Source organism: Lycorma delicatula, chromosome 7 (genome assembly GCF_047948215.1).
Source record: "Lycorma delicatula isolate Av1 chromosome 7, ASM4794821v1, whole genome shotgun sequence".
In the NCBI taxonomy this organism is placed as follows: domain Eukaryota; kingdom Metazoa; phylum Arthropoda; class Insecta; order Hemiptera; family Fulgoridae; genus Lycorma; species Lycorma delicatula.
The window spans coordinates 138,924,938-138,945,902 of record NC_134461.1 but is presented as its reverse complement, the minus strand read 5'-3'; the positions used below and the strand labels follow the sequence as shown (position 1 = coordinate 138,945,902).

General features: G+C 28.7%; 1 protein-coding gene across 1 annotated transcript in view; it reads left to right on the top strand.

The window, feature by feature from the left end:
* The window catches only part of LOC142327363 (uncharacterized), a 159,800-nt gene that overhangs the window by 1,513 nt on the left and 137,322 nt on the right, over positions 1-20,965 (top strand). The window contains exons 2-3 of the mRNA XM_075370343.1: positions 10,111-10,256; positions 13,182-13,327. The gene's annotated coding sequence lies outside the window, so the exon portion shown is untranslated. The remainder of the gene's footprint in view (positions 1-10,110; positions 10,257-13,181; positions 13,328-20,965) is intronic.

The window sequence follows — 20,965 nt, the reverse complement described above, 5'->3', positions numbered from 1 at the left end:
TCAAGGTTAGCGAGCATAGGTTAAGTTTGGTTAAATTATATTTATAAAATAAATAAATATAAATAACCATTTATTAAAATTAATAAAGAGACTGTTTTGAATCTATGTTAAACTCTATATATCGGCCCATTTTCCACCAAAATCAGATTGACTAATTTGTTTTTAATTAAAGCTGTAGCTGCGGTGGCGTTAATACGTAAGTACCAACTGTTTATATTTTCTGTCCCAACATTGCATAAATTATTAAGTATATTAATTATGATGTTGATTGTTAAACTAGAAAATACTAGATCATATTGGGATGTTAATGTAAGTAACGTAGGTAATGTAGGTGAAGAACAACTGTATGAAACCCCTTAAGTGGGGGTTTTAAAATATTTGTACTAAGTGGTACCTCTTGATTCATATATAATTTTGAATCTACTCTGGTCAAGAAAATAGCTAGATGCTACCTGATGAATCCAATTTAGGCATTTGTGCCAATTCTGTAGTAAGATTAGCTAGAAGCATTCCAATTTGACAACTTTACAAAATGTGTTTTGATAACCTACGCTTCCTTTCAGTTTATCCAGAAAAATTGTAGATTCATGGCATTGGTAAGATCAGATTCCATGAAAGAACAGATTTCCTGGATTGAAATTTCATCTCGAAAAAGAAATGAAAAAATCACATAGAGGTGCATTTTTTGAAAATATAGCAGGGTCCAAACCATTTGAAGTGACCCAAGGATGGTTGCTTGATCAATTCAAAAAAAAATAAAACTTTCCCACTTGTTTACTACATGTCTCAGGACCATAAAGCTAATTTTTTTAATTTTTAATTAATTCAGTTTACTTGTGGCGGTCATTTTTGTTATGGTGCACAAATTTTTGCGATTGTAAGGGTTTATGCATAACTAAAAAACTATTGCTCCAGGAAGGATGAAACAAAAAGCAATTTAATCATATTTTATCATGGTAAAAGATTGGCCCAGTGGTTTATTTACCTATATGTCTTCTTTCCATGAGAAAATTACCAATAAAGTTGAACATGAAAAATGGTGAAATTTCACTTTTGGTAATTTTTTTTCAAGAGGCAGGGATGGCATACACAGTTTGAATTATTTTTTTATATATAGGTATATGTTAGTAGTTTTACCATAAATAATATTAATGGTAATATACTTAACCCTTAATTTTTATGAATTTTTGAAAGCTAATTTTTTTTTAAATTCAGATTTTGGCTTCAAATAACTGTGATGGGGATGGTGATAACAATCTCAAATTTGCACACTTTAGTGTTTTAGTAGATGTTTATGGCAAATAAAAGCGTTTCTTGTGTATAACACTAATAAAAAAGTTAAAACCTCTAAAAATCATGAAAAAGCTCTTGTGATACCATTTTGACTCACTAAATAAGTGCTCCATGGGGGTTTCTTGCCTTCTTGGCACTTTAATATTTTTTTACTTATTACTACAGTTGAAATAGACTTGTTTGTACCATTTAACTGTAGTGTTCATGTTATAATAGGCGCTTGAAGTTATTTCCAGTTGTCAGGAAAATTTATATTGCAACATTCTCATTTATGCTTGTATCATTATTTAACTTTACAGTTACAGACTGGTCAGTCTGACATTAGTCAGTGACCTGTTCACATCTTTACCGAGTGGCTCAAATTTCAAACTGTGTTTGGAAATGTTTATTAAATAAATAAATTTTACTTAATAATATTATATTTGCAAATTTTAAAATAGTTTAAATTTTTACATTATTTTCAAGTAATTTCACATAAAAAATTGAAGAAAAATGTTCCACAGGAATTTATCTGAATGAAGAGTGTCATAAAACAGTGTGTGTTACAGTGCCAAAAGAACTTATTAAAGTCCTGAGAAAGTTGACATCACTTGAACTAACTACAGTGACGGGTCATTCTCACCCAATTTCAAGAGAATTATCAGAAGAGATATCACAGGTGTTGGTTAAGTACACTAAATAATAAACTTTCATTTTTACAAAAACAGGCTATTTCATTGAACAGTAATTAAAATTTTGCTACAATAAATTTTTTCTTTGATAATGTTTACAAAAATAAACCAGTATAAAAATAAAAATGAATTCTTGTAGAAAGATGTAGGCTACTCATTGAAATTTCAGTTTCGGTAAGTTTAACAAGCATTTTTGAATCAAAATTTTATTAGGATACTGGTATTGGCTAGTTATAATTAAATTACGACCTATCATTAACAATTAAAAAAAAATCTTTTAAAAATATTGAAAATATCAACTTCAACAACGTAGGGCTAAATATAAAAAATGTAAAGTGTAAAGAAGACAAGAAACCCCCTTGGAGCACTTATTTAGTGAGTCAAAATGGTATCTCTTTTAAGAGGTTTTTCATGATTTTTGAGAGGTTATAACTTTTTTATTAATGCAATACACAACAAACTTTTTTATTTGCCATAAACATCTACAAAAACACTGCAAGTTATGCAAATTTGAGATTTTTATCACCGCCTCTTCAGAGTTATTTGAAACCAAATTTAAAATTTTTTTAAAAAAATTAGCTTTCAAATAATCATAAAGATCTAGAGGTAAGTAAATTACCATTAATATTATTTATGGTAAAATTATTAACATATACCTACATTCAACAAAATAATTCAAACTGTGTATGCCATCCCTGCCTGTTGAAAAAAATGACCAAAAAAGAAATTTCACTGTTTTTCATGTTCAACTTTATGGGTAATCTTCTCATAGAAATAAGAAACATAGGTAAATAAACTACTAGACCAATCTTTTACTTTGAGAAAATATGAATAAATTGCTTTTTGTTTCATTCTTCCAGGACCAATAGTTTTTAAGTTTCCTTATAATCACAAAAAAATAGGTGTGGGCACCATAACAAAAATCCCCACTACAGGTAAACTGCATAATTAAAAAATTATTTTTAAATAATTTTAAGGTCCTGAAACAAGTAGGAAAGTTTCAATTATTTTTGAATCGGTCAAGCAACCAGCTTATGTTTTTTTGGTATACTTCAAATAGATTGAATTGTAAGTGTAATTTTTATTGTTGATAATAATTTAAGATGTTCAGTTTTTGTAATAATGGTTGTTCTATTGTTACACTAAAACAAGAAAGCATTCCAAACATTCTGTACCAGTTAAAGTCATAACATAAATTGCACTTGGCCTATCCACAACAATCAGTGAATACTTGTGAAAAAATCAAATTCTTTAATATTTCACCAGTCAATACAGGACTTACTTCAAATTTAAACTTACTTACAAACTCACTTCATTATGGTAATTGCTTAAACTATTTAAATATTCCATACCAGTATGTAGATTAATGGAAATCTTCTGTAAAGTGTGTTTTTATTTTCTAATTAGTATATAAGAGTGCATGAAACATTGGTTACATTAAAGAAAACAAAACCCTTCATTATTATTTCAATTTGAGAACTTTTTTTTGTAATACAATAAGTTTTTTTTGTCTTCCATACTCTTAATAGAATCTGACCACAAAAATAAAAAGTTACAACCAAACAATCAATCATAGAGAGGGAGATTACAAAAAACTGTGACCATGACCCATAGTATTGACTACCATGAATTTATTGAAAACTTAATGTGAGAGGTTTAGTTCTAACTTTAAAATCATTGAAACTAATAAATGAAATGCACCACCTTAAAATGTAAAAGGATTTGATTGCCAGTGAGGTTCTCTATTGGTTGTTAAGATTTCATTCTACAATCATAAGGCCTCAAAATTTTAGTAGAACTGTATCAGTATTAGCGGAAATACCATCTCATTGAACTGTTTAAGAAAAACAAATAGTACTTTTCAAACTTCATTACTGAATCTATTTTTCTTTCCTTTCTTATTTGCTGATCATGATTAGTAACTGTTGGTATCTGCTAGAATATAATACATTTTTTCAAGTATCTTTATTTCTGCTTTACAGAATTGTCACTAGAACCCAAGAATGAATTTTATGGGCCTCACTTCATATCAGGAAGAATAAATATTGCTGACAGTTTTTTTTTTTTTTGTCTTCAGTCATTTGACTGGTTTGATGCAGCTCTCCAAGATTCCCTATCTAGTGCTAGTCGTTTCATTTCAGTATACATCCTACATCCCTAACAATTTGTTTTACATATTCCAAACATGGCCTGCCTACACAATTTTTTCCTTCTACTTGTCCTTCCAATATTAAAGCGAATATTTCAGGATGCCTTAGTATGTGGCCTATAAGTCTGTCTCTTCTTTTAACTATATTTTTCCAAATGCTTCTTTCTTCATCTATTTGCTGCAATACCTCTTCATTTGTCACTTTATCCACCCATCTGATTTTTAACATTCTCCTATAGCACCATATTTCAAACCCTTCTAATCTTTTCTTCTCAGATACTCCGATCGTCCAAGTTTCACTTACATATAAAGTGACACTCCAAACATATACTTTCAAAAATCTTTTCCTGACATTTAAATTAATTTTTGATGTAAACAAATTATATTTCTTACCGAGGGCTCGTTTCGCTTGTGCTATTCGGCATTTTATATCGTTCCTACTTCGTCCATCTTTAATAATTCTACTTCCCAAATAACAAAATTCTTCTACCTCCATAATCTTTTCTCCTCCTATTTTCACATTCAGTGGTCCTTCTTTGTTATTTCTACTACATTTCATTACTTTTGTTTTGTTCTTGTTTATTTTCATGCGATAGTTCTTGCGTAGGACTTCATCTATACCGTTCATTGTTTCTTCTAAATCCTTTTTTCTCTCGGCTAGAATTACTATATCATCAGCAAATCGTAGCATCTTTATCTTTTCATCTTGTACTGTTACTCCGAATCTAAATTGTTCTTTAACATCATTAACCGGTAGTTCCATGTAAAGATTAAAAAGTAACGGAGATAGGGAACATCCTTTTCGGACTCCCTTTCTTATTACGGCTTCTTTCTTATGTTCTTCAATTATTACTGTTACTGTTTGGTTCCTGTACATGTTAGCAATTGTTCTTCTATCTCTGTATTTGAACCCTAATTTTTTTTAAATGCTGAACATTTTATTCCAGTCTACGTTATCGAATGCCTTTTCTAGGTCTATAAACGCCAAGTATGTTGGTTTGTTTTTCTTTAATCTTCCTTCTACTATTAATCTGAGGCCTAAAATTGCTTCCCTTGTCCCTATACTTTTCCTGAAACCAAATTGGTCTTCTAACACTTCTTCCACTCTCCTCTCAATTCTTTTGTATAGAATTCTAGTTAAGATTTTTGATGCATGACTAGTTAAACTAATTGTTCTGTATTCTTCACATTTATCTGCCCCTGCTTTCTTTGGTATCATGACTATAACACTTTTTTTGAAGTCTGATGGAAATTCCCCTTTTTCATAAATATTGTACACCAGTTTGTATAATCTATCAATCGCTTCCTCACCTGCACTGCGCAGTAATTCTACAGGTATTCCGTCTATTCCAGGAGCCTTTCTGCCATTTAAATCTTTTAATGCTCTCTTAAATTCAGATCTCAGTATTGTTTCTCCCATTTCATCCTCCTCAACTTCCTCTTCTTCCTCTATAAAACCATTTTCTAATTCATTTCCTCCGTATAACTCTTCAATATATTCCACCCATCTATCGACTTTACCTTTCGTATTATATATAGGTGTACCATCTTTGTTTAACACATTATTAGATTTTAATTTATGTACCCCAAAATTTTCCTTAACTTTCCTGTATGCTCCGTCTATTTTACCAATGTTCATTTCTCTTTCCACTTCTGAACACTTTTCTTTAATCCTCTCTTCTTTTGCCAGTTTGCACTTCCTGTTTATAGCATTTCTTAATTGCCAATAGTTCCTTTTACTTTCTTCATCACTAGCATTCTTATATTTTCTTCGTTCATCCATCAGCTGCAATATATCGTGTGAAACCCAAGGTTTTCTACCAGTTCTCTTTATTCCGTCTAAGTTTGCTTCTGCTGATTTAAGAATTTCCTTTTTAACATTCTCCCATTCTTCTTCTACATTTTCTACCTTATCTTTTTTACTCAGACCTCTTGCGATGTCCTCCTCAAAAATCTTCTTTTCCTCCTTTTCCTCAAGCTTCTCTAAATTCCACCGATTCATCTGACACCTTTTCTTCAGGTTTTTAAACCCCAATCTACATTTCATTATCAGCAAATTATGGTCGCTATCAATGTCTGCTCCAGGGTAAGTTTTGCAGTCAACAAGTTGATTTCTAAATCTTTGCTTAACCATGATATAATCTATCTGATACCTTGCAGTATCTCCTGGCTTTTTCCAAGTGTATATTCTTCTATTATGATTTTTCAATTGGGTGTTGACAATTACTAAATTATACTTCGTGCAAAACTCTATAAGTCGGCTCCCTCTTTCATTCCTTTTGCCCAGCCCGTATTCACCCACTATATTTCCTTCCTTGCCTTTTCCAATGCTTGCATTCCAATCTCCAACTATTATTAAATTTTCATCTCCTTATACTTGTTTAATTGCTTCATGAATCTCTTCGTATACATACTCTACCTCATCATCATCATGGGCGCTTGTAGGCGTATAGACGTTAACAATCGTTGTCGGTTTAGGTTTTGATTTTATCCTTATTACAATGATTCTATCGCTATGCGTTTTGAAATACTCTACTCTCTTCCCTATCTTCTTGTTCATTATGAAACCTACTCCTGCCTGCCCATTATTTGAAGCTGAGTTAATTATTCTAAAATCACCTGACCAAAAATCGCCTTCCTCTTCCCACCGAACCTCACTAATTCCTACTACATCCACATTTATCCTATCCATTTCCCTTTTTAAATTTTCTAGCCTACCAACCTTTTTTAAACGTCTAACATTCCACGCTCCGAATCGTAGAATGTTATTTTTTAATTTTCTGGTGACCCCTTCCTTAGTAGTCCCCACCCGGAGATCCGAATGGGGGACTAGTTTACCTCCAGAATATTTTACCAAGGAAGGCGCCTCCATCATTGCTATATGAAAATGCAGAGCCACATTTTCTTGGAAAAAAAGCAGCTGTAGTTTTCCATTGCTTTCAGCTGCACGGTACTCAGAGGACTGAGTGATGTTGATATGGCCGTTTAAGTCATTCTGACTCACGCCCGTAACAACTACTGAAAGAGTTGCTGCCCTCTTTCAGGAATCATTCCTTAGTCTGGCTCTCAACAGATACCTCTTCGATATGGTTGCACCTTCGGTCCAGCTACTCTGTATCCCTGAGCACTCAAGCCCCCTCACCAACGGCAAGGTCTCATGTTTCATAGAGGAGGGCTATGACAGTAGGAAATGAAATTGGCAGAAAATTTTTAGAATGTGTAATTTTAATGGGTGGAAGTGATTCCATCTATAAACAACATAAAACAATTTACAATTCTAATGGGTGGAACAAGGAATTTCACACTTGTTTGGCTTCCAGGTTTGTATGTATTGCTTTAAAATGAAGAATTTGTTATTAAATTTGCTGTATTCATTATGCATTATTTAAAGGGTTAAAATTTCTGAATGGTAGAATCAGTACTTCTTTAATGTAAAGGTTATAGGGGTGAATTCCATTAATTTTCATATGTAAATTAGTTCCTGGAGGTCCCCTTTTTTTAGAATTGAGCTAATTCAAGAATTATGGTGATGAATCCAATTCATCCTTGTTTGTTCAAATTTGTAATTTTGTAATAAATAACTTTCTAACTTGTTGATTCATGAATTACAGTATTTCATCCCATTCTACACTCTAGCAGAAAAATAAATAATATTAGGCAAATATCACTCTACAGTAATGCCGCTGATGCCATAGGTGATATCATAGTTCCAAGGGAACTATGCACATATACATTAATGCCATAGGTTCTGAGGGAAGATCTTTTTTTTTATTGTTATAAGTCATAAGATGAAAATTAAATTCCATTCAAAAACAATTTATAAAAATTATTAATATGAATACATGTGTGATAAAAGAGGCAAATGTAATTATTAATTGACATATAAACAGTTTTTTTCTTATACTTCATCTTTGTGTTTTAGATTTTAAGTAAAATTTTTGTAAACAGCTTTATAAATTAGTCAATCTAGTTTTCTGGTTTATTTTAATAACCCGTATTTTTATATGAAACAAGTTGATTTATTTAAAATTTTTCCACTACTTTCATTTTTATTTATTTCTTTTTTTACTTTTAAGAATTATTGAATTAATTTTATACATAAAGATTTTTGAGAAAAGAGAAATCTTTGAATTGTTAAGTTGAAATGACACCTAGTAATGGCAGATTTTTAATATTAATCATATCTCAAAGCATGCCATTTAGTTGCTAAAAATTTGTGATGGGATGAACAACATGCCATTACGAGAAATATAAAATTGTTCTATAGAAACAATGACTATATGAAAATTGTGTAGTCTGAATTTTGGTTCATTTTCAATTTGTCAACAGTATCTAGTTTGCCAGCTTACACCATTAGGAAAGAACTTGATCAATTTAAAACAGTGGGCTCAGCACTTGAAAAGGAATAGAAGCTTAAAAAATTTTTGAAACCAGGGAAGCTTTCACTTAAGAGTATAACATTCTGCCAGATGACTTTCCACATTAGTTTGTCTTACCACACTTTTTATAGAATATTTTTTTTTTAGGATTTAGATTAAAGAATTCCCAAATTCTCTACATTCCACTTACTCAAATTGTATTTTTTCTATTTTTATTGTTATTGTAGTTATTACTAATCATTTTAACCCCTCAAAACTAAAAAAAACATTAACTACATACTATGTAGCTGCATATACATTCAAGCCTTTCTCAGTACCGAATGAATAGATTTTAATTTTTTTTTTATTTTGTAAAGGATACTTGTTACTGCATAGTTAGTATCCAGGTAACTTAAGTGAAAGATTTTTTAAACAAAAAGTTACATTGAGTAAATAGATAATTTGAAAATTTTTTTTGTCATTACTGCTTAGTTTTTCTTTTTGTACCATAACATTACTTTAGAGCTAATATTAAGCGATGATGATAGTATATTATATAGACTGATGTCATGGTGATTTTCACAAGTATTTTCTTGTGAAAATTCAAGAAAATTAATGGAACAAGTTAAAGAAAAAATAATCCTTATTTCTGCGTTTCACAAAATTACCTCATATTCTGTAACAGTCTCTTTACATTGTTTCTCTGCATTTGTTTTCTTATTTTTACAAAGACAGAGTAAAAAACAAATATATATTCCCTCATTCCAAAGAGTTTTAGCATTAGCACTCTACTTCATCCCACTACGTTCCTTAATATCTCATAAAAAAATAGATCCATTTAATAAGATTCAGCTGAACAAATGTACATCTCACAATGAACAAAACTTAATCAATTTCATTATAACAAGATATCATGTTAGCAATCTTAACAGTTATGGTTACAATTAGGTGTGGTTTTTTGTTGTTTATTTCAGGGTATAATAATGTACCATTAATGTAGGTTATAGTATACAAGTTATACCTGAAACTGACTCTATAAGGGTAAATTAACTGAAGATCGATCTAGTATTTATAAGTCAAAAAAACTTATACATTTAACATTAAACAATTCTAAAAGTCTCTTCTTAATTAACACAGAAGGTGAATTAACATTCACAATTATAATCGGGTTACAACAAGATTATTCTACTGCCCAATATTATATCATAGAAAAATTTAGTTCTCTTCAGCTATCTTTTAAATATATATATATATATTTTCTTATTATGTATAAATATTATTTCATGTTTAAACAAATATTTTTTTTTTATCAATAAAAAAACAATAATAAATGTATCCTGTTTTTGTAGGATAAAAAACTTGTTTTATTAACAAACTTTGGGTCCTCTGTAGTAAAGTTATGAAAGTTTAAAGGAAAGTTAAATCTGAAAAGGAACAAAATCTTCTGTCAAGAGGATTCCTGAGAGTTAAGCAGTAAAGTTTAGTTAGGAATAAGACTATACTGCAGTAGGCATTAAAATAAAATTCATGTTTAGAATGTCAATTCTAACTTAGATCTTTAGAACTTTCCAGTTCAAATTAGTATGAGTGTTTTTTCTCTTCAGTAAACGTATTTTCATTTTTCTTTTTTCATTTTTAGATGATATTAAGTTTATAATAAATGGAGAAGAGAAGTCTATTATATCATCAATTGGCAGCAAAAAGCTATGTTCTGCAGTTGGATTAAATGACTTATGTGACAAGCTTTGGGACTCTGAATAAAAAATTGCACCATTTGATCAAGATGTAAGATATAATTATTAATGGTGTATAATCAGTCAAGCTCTTAATTAGTATTAGCAGATAATTTATCTCAAAACTGGTTGAATGAATTTTACTAAAGAACAAATTTTTAGATCGGTAGATTTCATTCTTTTACATTGCAAAATTTATTAAGTCTAATCTGATGGATTAGAAAACAAGCGGCTCTTTTACTTTTTAGAACCAAGCTGCTTGAAGTAACATGCTGATTATTACTGTTTTATCTAGTTACATTGCATAGTTACTCTGTAGTAAGTATAGCAATATATTTCCATTTATTTATGATTAACAAAAAATTTATTTTGAAGCAAAACTTCACTAACTCAAGAAGTCCAAGGATACAAGAGACTTAAGTATACCTATGAAGTACCTAAAAATAAAACTTAAGGATCTAAGTAAAGAATCCTATTCTATCCTTCCTTTATCCACTGTATCCATATATTTTATATTCACCCTATGTTCCTTTTTAAGTTTACTCCTTCTACGTACATACTATCATACTTTCAAATTTGGAACCCAAAATTTAATGTTTACAATTTACATTAATTTTTTTTACGACTTGTTTATCTATTAATACTTATCCCTATATATTATCCAGAGTGATTCAGGAGTAAAGGTAAATAATTTGGAAATTGATTTTAGAGCTTGAAATAAGGAAAAAGGTTCATACAAACTTATGTTCCAGAACACTTTATCAGGTTAAGGCTAGAGAAGAATTTTGCTTGAATTTCAGATCCCTCACTGAAATGAGGTCATACTGAAATTTGCAAATTTGGATAAGGGAATACTGAAATTTGGGTAAGGGATAAACTTGATGGTGTCTTATGTTTTTTGACCTGAAAAACCAAATCAAATGATGTATCTTCCGTAGTTTTCATTATATTTAACATCAAACAGAAAAATTCTGTGACAAAAAAAAACAATTTCTTTAGGTTTGAAGTACAATAACTTTATTAAATAACTGATGAAGCATAATTTCACAATCATGGGTAGACACAACAAACCTTCATGAGGGATTGAAAACACCAGTATCCAAGGGCTCACTATTAATAATTGTTCATGCTGCCTTTGGTGTTCATTCAAACAATTTTCATCTGTTTTTTTAAAAATCATTTTTTTTTATTTCATCATCTCATAAAGATTATGAAATTGTGATGGAGAATTAAGCAGAATGCCCCTTACACATCTAAATAAAAGCTAGCCTGGTTCAGGTGGTATCATATGCACAATAACCTTCTAAATTTTATGTTTTTATTTTTACAGGTTATGTTTAAAATTGTTAATTTTTTTTATAGATTCTGCTACGAGTGTAATTTATAGACAAGTAGGTATCATAAATGTATTAGTGTTCTGGTCAATGGGATAAGGTTAACCTTGATGATTTTTAGAGAACTATTTTTTAGTTAATTTATTTTGTGTTATTTTTATTGAACTTATTGCCCTGAATAGATTGAAATGTTACCAATTAAAATATGTAACATAAAAAATTATACTTACGTATATTGCATGCCCCTCCTACCATATTCCTACATCATGTTTACATAATTTCCTCACAGGATGTGTGCCATGAATTCACCATCCCTAGTTTAGTGATATAGAAAGGGGTATTTTCAGTTTTTATAGGTTACAATACTTTCAGTTTTTATAGGTTACAATACTTTCAGTTTTTATAGGTTACATACTGGAAAAAAATCAAGTTTATAATTTATATATATATTTTTTTTGGGTTACATTTATTTAAGAATATAAACAATTAATATACTTAATAGTATACCTAATTTTAATTGTCATTAATAGTTTTTTAAGTTGGTTAAAATAGAGTGTGTGGTAATCTAAGAAAAACGATCATGTGGTAATAATATGTGTGAAAATTCAAGAAAATTAATGGAACAAGTTAAAGAAAAAATAATCCTTATTTCTGCGTTTCACAAAATTACCTCATATTCTGTAACAGTCTCTTTACATTGTTTCTCTGCATTTGTTTTCTTATTTTTACAAAGACAGAGTAAAAAACAAATATATATTCCCTCATTCCAAAGAGTTTTAGCATTAGCACTCTACTTCATCCCACTACGTTCCTTAATATCTCATAAAAAAATAGATCCATTTAATAAGATTCAGCTGAACAAATGTACATCTCACAATGAACAAAACTTAATCAATTTCATTATAACAAGATATCATGTTAGCAATCTTAACAGTTATGGTTACAATTAGGTGTGGTTTTTTTGTTGTTTATTTCAGGGTATAATAATGTACCATTAATGTAGGTTATAGTATACAAGTTATACCTGAAACTGACTCTATAAGGGTAAATTAACTGAAGATCGATCTAGTATTTATAAGTCAAAAAAACTTATACATTTAACATTAAACAATTCTAAAAGTCTCTTCTTAATTAACACAGAAGGTGAATTAACATTCACAATTATAATCGGGTTACAACAAGATTATTCTACTGCCCAATATTATATCATAGAAAAATTTAGTTCTCTTCAGCTATCTTTTAAATATATATATATATATTTTCTTATTATGTATAAATATTATTTCATGTTTAAACAAATGATTTTTTTTTTATCAATAAAAAAACAATAATAAATGTATCCTGTTTTTGTAGGATAAAAAACTTGTTTTATTAACAAACTTTGGGTCCTCTGTAGTAAAGTTATGAAAGTTTAAAGGAAAGTTAAATCTGAAAAGGAACAAAATCTTCTGTCAAGAGGATTCCTGAGAGTTAAGCAGTAAAGTTTAGTTAGGAATAAGACTATACTGCAGTAGGCATTAAAATAAAATTCATGTTTAGAATGTCAATTCTAACTTAGATCTTTAGAACTTTCCAGTTCAAATTAGTATGAGTGTTTTTTCTCTTCAGTAAACGTATTTTCATTTTTCTTTTTTCATTTTTAGATGATATTAAGTTTATAATAAATGGAGAAGAGAAGTCTATTATATCATCAATTGGCAGCAAAAAGCTATGTTCTGCAGTTGGATTAAATGACTTATGTGACAAGCTTTGGGACTCTGAATCAAAAATTGCACCATTTGATCAAGATGTAAGATATAATTATTAATGGTGTATAATCAGTCAAGCTCTTAATTAGTATTAGCAGATAATTTATCTCAAAACTGGTTGAATGAATTTTACTAAAGAACAAATTTTTAGATCGGTAGATTTCATTCTTTTACATTGCAAAATTTATTAAGTCTAATCTGATGGATTAGAAAACAAGCGGCTCTTTTACTTTTTAGAACCAAGCTGCTTGAAGTAACATGCTGATTATTACTGTTTTATCTAGTTACATTGCATAGTTACTCTGTAGTAAGTATAGCAATATATTTCCATTTATTTATGATTAACAAAAAATTTATTTTGAAGCAAAACTTCACTAACTCAAGAAGTCCAAGGATACAAGAGACTTAAGTATACCTATGAAGTACCTAAAAATAAAACTTAAGGATCTAAGTAAAGAATCCTATTCTATCCTTCCTTTATCCACTGTATCCATATATTTTATATTCACCCTATGTTCCTTTTTAAGTTTACTCCTTCTACGTACATACTATCATACTTTCAAATTTGGAACCCAAAATTTAATGTTTACAATTTACATTAATTTTTTTTACGACTTGTTTATCTATTAATACTTATCCCTATATATTATCCAGAGTGATTCAGGAGTAAAGGTAAATAATTTGGAAATTGATTTTAGAGCTTGAAATAAGGAAAAAGGTTCATACAAACTTATGTTCCAGAACACTTTATCAGGTTAAGGCTAGAGAAGAATTTTGCTTGAATTTCAGATCCCTCACTGAAATGAGGTCATACTGAAATTTGCAAATTTGGATAAGGGAATACTGAAATTTGGGTAAGGGATAAACTTGATGGTGTCTTATGTTTTTTGACCTGAAAAACCAAATCAAATGATGTATCTTCCGTAGTTTTCATTATATTTAACATCAAACAGAAAAATTCTGTGACAAAAAAAAACAATTTCTTTAGGTTTGAAGTACAATAACTTTATTAAATAACTGATGAAGCATAATTTCACAATCATGGGTAGACACAACAAACCTTCATGAGGGATTGAAAACACCAGTATCCAAGGGCTCACTATTAATAATTGTTCATGCTGCCTTTGGTGTTCATTCAAACAATTTTCATCTGTTTTTTTAAAAATCATTTTTTTTTATTTCATCATCTCATAAAGATTATGAAATTGTGATGGAGAATTAAGCAGAATGCCCCTTACACATCTAAATAAAAGCTAGCCTGGTTCAGGTGGTATCATATGCACAATAACCTTCTAAATTTTATGTTTTTATTTTTACAGGTTATGTTTAAAATTGTTAATTTTTTTTATAGATTCTGCTACGAGTGTAATTTATAGACAAGTAGGTATCATAAATGTATTAGTGTTCTGGTCAATGGGATAAGGTTAACCTTGATGATTTTTAGAGAACTATTTTTTAGTTAATTTATTTTGTGTTATTTTTATTGAACTTATTGCCCTGAATAGATTGAAATGTTACCAATTAAAATATGTAACATAAAAAATTATACTTACGTATATTGCATGCCCCTCCTACCATATTCCTACATCATGTTTACATAATTTCCTCACAGGATGTGTGCCATGAATTCACCATCCCTAGTTTAGTGATATAGAAAGGGGTATTTTCAGTTTTTATAGGTTACAATACTTTCAGTTTTTATAGGTTACAATACTTTCAGTTTTTATAGGTTACATACTGGAAAAAAAATCAAGTTTATAATTTATATATATATTTTTTTTGGGTTACATTTATTTAAGAATATAAACAATTAATATACTTAATAGTATACCTAATTTTAATTGTCATTAATAGTTTTTTAAGTTGGTTAAAATAGAGTGTGTGGTAATCTAAGAAAAACGATCATGTGGTAATAATATCATTTTTAGAATTACTTGAGCGTATAATTTTTTCAGCCATTGCTTTTTAAATGTTATCTTTTTAAAATTATCATGGTGTTTTTTTGTAAAAACAGTAAGTTTTGGTTGGTAATGTAATATTTTGTATTTTGCTCAGAAAGCGGAAAAGTTTGTAGTTATCGTAGTAACATTTGTTTAAGTATAATGTAATATTATTGTGATGATTTTAATGTTAAACTATCTTTAAATTCTACTTATATATTATATTTTACTTACTTTTTAGGATTACATGTGTATATACATATATATATAAATAATTTTTTTTTAAATATAATTCTCTTCTATTGCAAAGGAAAATATTTTAGGAGAAAGAATGTAAATTTTATTTTAATTTTGTATTTCATTAATATTATTTTATTGATAGTTGTAATTAATTTGTTATTTATATCTGTATTATTGTATAGAATTTAAATGTTATTTAACTTTTTGTTTTATTATTATTAAAAACATTTTATTTTAGTTCCTTGTATTTAGTACATTTTATTGTATAATTTTGTTTTATCAGTAAAATTTTATTTTGTTATATAAATACTTAAATATTGTTATATTATTATTATTATTCAATATTATTTATTCGTAATAATGTTATTGTTTTGTGTTGCTGTCAATGAAATACAAGTAATTTCAGTTGAAGTTAATTTTTTTTACATTGCAGATCTTAACTTGAAAGTTATCAGTCATCAACTGTTAATAAGAACATAAAATTAAAAAAAATGTTCAGTGGTCCTATATAATACACTAATCGGCCACCATTTTATAGATCCACCTTTCTATAAAATAATTTTTTTTAAATTACGAATAATGTTTCATTTTTTTATATGTAGTATACTGCATTTTAGCAAAATGCAGTATACTTTTCATTGAAGAACTGAATGATTATAATAGATATGGTTTGGGAACTGATTTAATGAAGTGAGTGCAACCATTCTTAGATACCAGTTAATGTTGCAATATGGTATATTTTATTTGTAGCATTTGGTAACATTAATTTTTTCAATACTATATTTTTATGAAGTGCAATAGATAACACATAGTAAGCTATTAGTATGTAGACTACTTTTTTTTATGTTAGAAATTGAAAATTCACAATTTAACTAATTCTTTTGAAAGTTTTCAATTTTATTAGTCGTTTTTTTCATGAAAAGTGAATAATTCTCATTATTCCCAGCCTAATCATCACTTACTTATGAACTAATAATAATAATTACTTATTTATCTTTAGTCTGATGCAACCTTTAATAAAATTTAATTTTAATTATTTGTACTATCTATATAATTCATAAACGTAAATAAATGAATACAATTGCCCACTAGTTTTATTTACACATAGTGCTTGTTGATTACATTAAAGATATTGGTGACCTGATTTTCTTCACCATATGTAAATTTGATGTTAAATTTAGTATATTCATATGAGAAATAATTAGTATATTTTAAAATCAATAGTGAAATCTAATAATCACATGCAAAAATTATTCTGTTCATGTTATTAAGTGACAAAGTTTTAAAATAAGTTTGTTCTTCAATACGCTAAATGTATAGCTGATATGTATACGTGACATCAGTTTTTAAAAGTTTAAATCCTGTCTTACATCAGCAAAAATATCCCAATGAAATTTTTTCTTTGTGTTTTATAAATTTTAATAAAATTAGATTTTTTTAAAAATTGAATCATATTTCTTCACAGTTAGCTATATGAAAATGTAAAAATTATTATCATTAAAATTTGTAATGTTTTTCAGTCACTTTGCATGTAATTAACATTGGTGTATTTTCACAATGCATATTCAATAACATAAGTATTAAATTTTTTTATTTTTTACAAAATTTGGTAAAATAGATTATACAGGTTGGTACTATTATAATCCAAGCTCTAAATTTCTGTTAGTCTGCTCTCTTTTGCCTTATTATTAAATATAAAGCCATAAATTAATGTTAAAATTTATCATTATAAAATATGACATTATTTCTGTTGATCGTTTTATTTGATTAATTTTGTGACATTATTATTTTTAGTATTTTTCTATTTAAGAGTACTAACTAGTTAGGATTCTATCAAACTTAAAACAAAATAATAATTTTTTCTGATAAAATGAGTAATTTAATGATAATAATGTTTGTTAGACCTAAAACAATTTGTACTGACTTATGGAATATTTATTACTAAAGAGATCCTTGAAGAAGGTTTGGGTGGGATCTGTTAAATTACTAATTGAATACAAGAAAGGTATCCTGGTGTCCTTGAGTACACAACTTAAATTATGATAATTTAGTTTGTCAGTTCTTTTGTTTTAACTCAAATGAGCAGAATTGTAACTCATTTCACTTCATATTTTATTTTATTGTTTTTTCCTTTTACATTGAAAAATTTCTTCATTACATCAAGGTACACTAGGCTGTATTTGTCTGGTTCTATTTTATAATCTGGTTACTGATGAATTAACATCATTATGCTAGCGCTGTACCAAGTATAGTTCTTGGCAGATATATATATATATATACATTATTATTACTTTTTTAAAAATAATTATGAGATTGTTCGATAAGTCCTTAGAAAAAGATAGAAAAAAATTATTTTGTGTAAATTTTTCTGTATTTTTCAACATAATCTACCTTTAACTCTATGTACTTTTCCAAGCGTTTCTCCAACTTATTTAAGCCGTCCAAGAAGTAGGATTTCAGAAGGTCCTCAAAATAAGCATCTTTTTGGGCGATGACCTCCTCGTTTTACATGAACTGTTGCCCGCCAAGTGATTTTTTTCAATTTTGTAAATAAAAAACAATCACTAGGGGCCAAATCCGATGAGTACAGTGAATTTGTTATAATTCAAACTTTAGTTCCTTTATTCTGGCCATCGAAATTGCGCGGGTGTACACCTGTGCATTGTCTTGATGGAAGAGGATGTTTTTTCTTGATTTCTTTGCTCAACCGGTGCGATAATGACACTTAATACTTTCCAGTTATTGTTTGTCCTTTTTCCAAGTAATCAGTGTAGATACCGTATGCATCCCACAAAACCGTGGCCATCACCTTGCTAGCCAATTTCACCCTCTTTGGAGCCTGTTCCCCTTCAAAAACCCACTGTTTTGACTGTTCCTTTGTGTGTAAAGTATAATAGTGTATTAATGTAGCGTCCACAGTTATGTATCGATGCAGAAACTCATCAGGGTTGCAACGGAAAAGCACCAAAACATCCTCAGAGTCGACCACACGATTACATTTATTCTCCACAGAACAAATGCGGCACCCATCTTGCCAAAATTTTTTTCACCGAATTTTTTGTGCAAAATTGAAAACACCTTGTGATATGCCTGTGGCCTCAAATATTTTGCAGATTTGATTCATCTATTTGCACTATTTGATTCATCGATCTCTCAAAACCACATCATAAATTTTGTCAATCATTTCAGGGGTGGTCATTTTCACTGGACGTCCTAAACAATGTTCATCTTTTGTGGATATATGGCCACGTTTAAACTCATTTGCCCAATTGTGTAAATGGTTGCAAACACAGGAGCAGATGTGCCACGAACTTCATCCAACTCAGCTTTGATCTCTTTCGGTGTTAAGCCTTTTAAATATAAGTGTTTAATCATCATTCAAAACTTTTTTTTTCCATTTTTCTAAATAAACAATAGTTTGTTGCTTCAATCAACTATGACTTTGAAACCATGTGATGAAGATAAAGCTGAAACTTTAACTGCACTCTAGCGACAAATGACGCTTACTAAAAGCAAACCATTTTCGATAGTACGAGCGCCATCTCTTGGATTTTCTTAGGACTTAATGAACAACTCTCGTATTAGTGCATAAGAAAGCATTTTAAAATTTCAAATGACTTATGATAAATTGGATTTTATTCATTTTTATTATTTTATAAATTTGTGAAGTAATACAGATAATGATTAACCAAAAAAAGTGGAAATTAAGGTGATGAAGTCAGTTTTCTGGATAATTGATCAGCTTTTTACCAATCTTCATCAACCAGTTTATTAAATGATTTTTTTTTAAAATTGTATCATCTTCCTAATTAGTTCACCATGAATGTATAGAATTGTTTTTTATATTAATACATTACCAATATTCCTGAACCAAACGTGAGCCTCTAGAACCTTTACTTAATTTTCCCAAAATATTTCATTAGGAACACTTAATGCAGCCCATTTACATTTACACCCATCACAAATTCAAAGATAACCATAAAAATACAATCTATATACATACTAAAGACTCATCAATAACTTATTGTTCTCTTCCAAGATCATTAATGCAGTGATACATTGTAGGCTGGAAACCAATTGAGATTTACATTGCCTGAAGCATCATAATGGAGAAATATGTTATGTCACCTTTCCCTTTTAAAGGGAATTTAAAGTTATTCTTTGTTTTTGGATACATGATTCTCTAGTGACCTCCATAAAAAGGTTTAACTAATAGTATAAAAAAAAAATTTCCAGGAGAGTGAAAATAAATCTCAGCATTGAAATTTATATTTATATTCTGCTAATTTTCCATGCCATTCTTTGAAGACTGAATTTTTAAAATGAAATAATTGTAATCATAAATTTAATGAATTATTCTAAAAAAAGTGATTGTTCTGATTATATAAATTAAATTATTAATACATACAAATGAAGTTATTATTTATTAATTTTTCTTAAAATATAATGAAATTTTATAGTTTAGAAAAACATTACAGAATCATTAAATTTAGTTGACTTAGGAGGATGGGCTGAATAATCTCTGACCTGAAAAAGAAAAAAACAGGTTTTTGTTTTTTTTTGCTTTTATTTTTTCAATATAATCTCCACAAAGACTAATATACTTCTCATAATAGTGCTGTAATGAGTTATACCACCAACTTTATAATGAGATTCATCTAGTTTTCAAAATATACATTTACACTATCAGTGACTCATTACTCTCAAATCATCCACTAAGCCATTTTTCTGAGGTTAGGAAATAGGTGATAAATCTAGTGAATAAGGCGCTTGGGAAAGCAATTACAACTTGTCGGTTGATTTTAGCTATTGTGTCAATTGATGAATGTTCTGGTGCATTGTCATATGAAACAAGATTTTTTTTGCTAGATTGGGTCGTTTTCTTTTTATACTTGATTGCTCAAACGTTGCAATAAGTTTGAAGGAATAAGCTAGTGAAGGATAGTATACTATAGAATACCAGTAAGAAATTAAACCTGCGGCGCCATCTATATGTCAGGCCTGAAACTTCTCAGCCCACCCCCATAAATAGCAATGTATATATATTTTTTAATAAATTAATTTTTGAAATTATTAGTTATAGAGATTTTTTTTTGAAATGATGCACTGCTAATTTAAATATATATGGGAGCAGTAATTAAATTTTGAAGGAAATCTGAGGACCATTAAAATAAATTAAACAGAAATGGACCATGATGTAATCTTGTCTACTAAGTCAAGATTGGTGTATAGTAAGTCAGAATTGTTGCCTTTTTTCTCTGATCAAATCTTATCCATTATTAATTTTCTTGATAAATAGCAAGTAGAAACTTAAATATCAAAGACTAGAATTTTTTTATTACAAATGTGTTTTGTGTAATAAGGAAATTAATAATTAAGAAAAAAAAATTCATTTTGAATAATTTGGGTTGTTTAGAAAACTGTGTAGATTGTTTTCATTACCTGAAAAATTAAGATTTTTAGTATGATATATCTATGAATTAGGAGCACAAAAAAAAT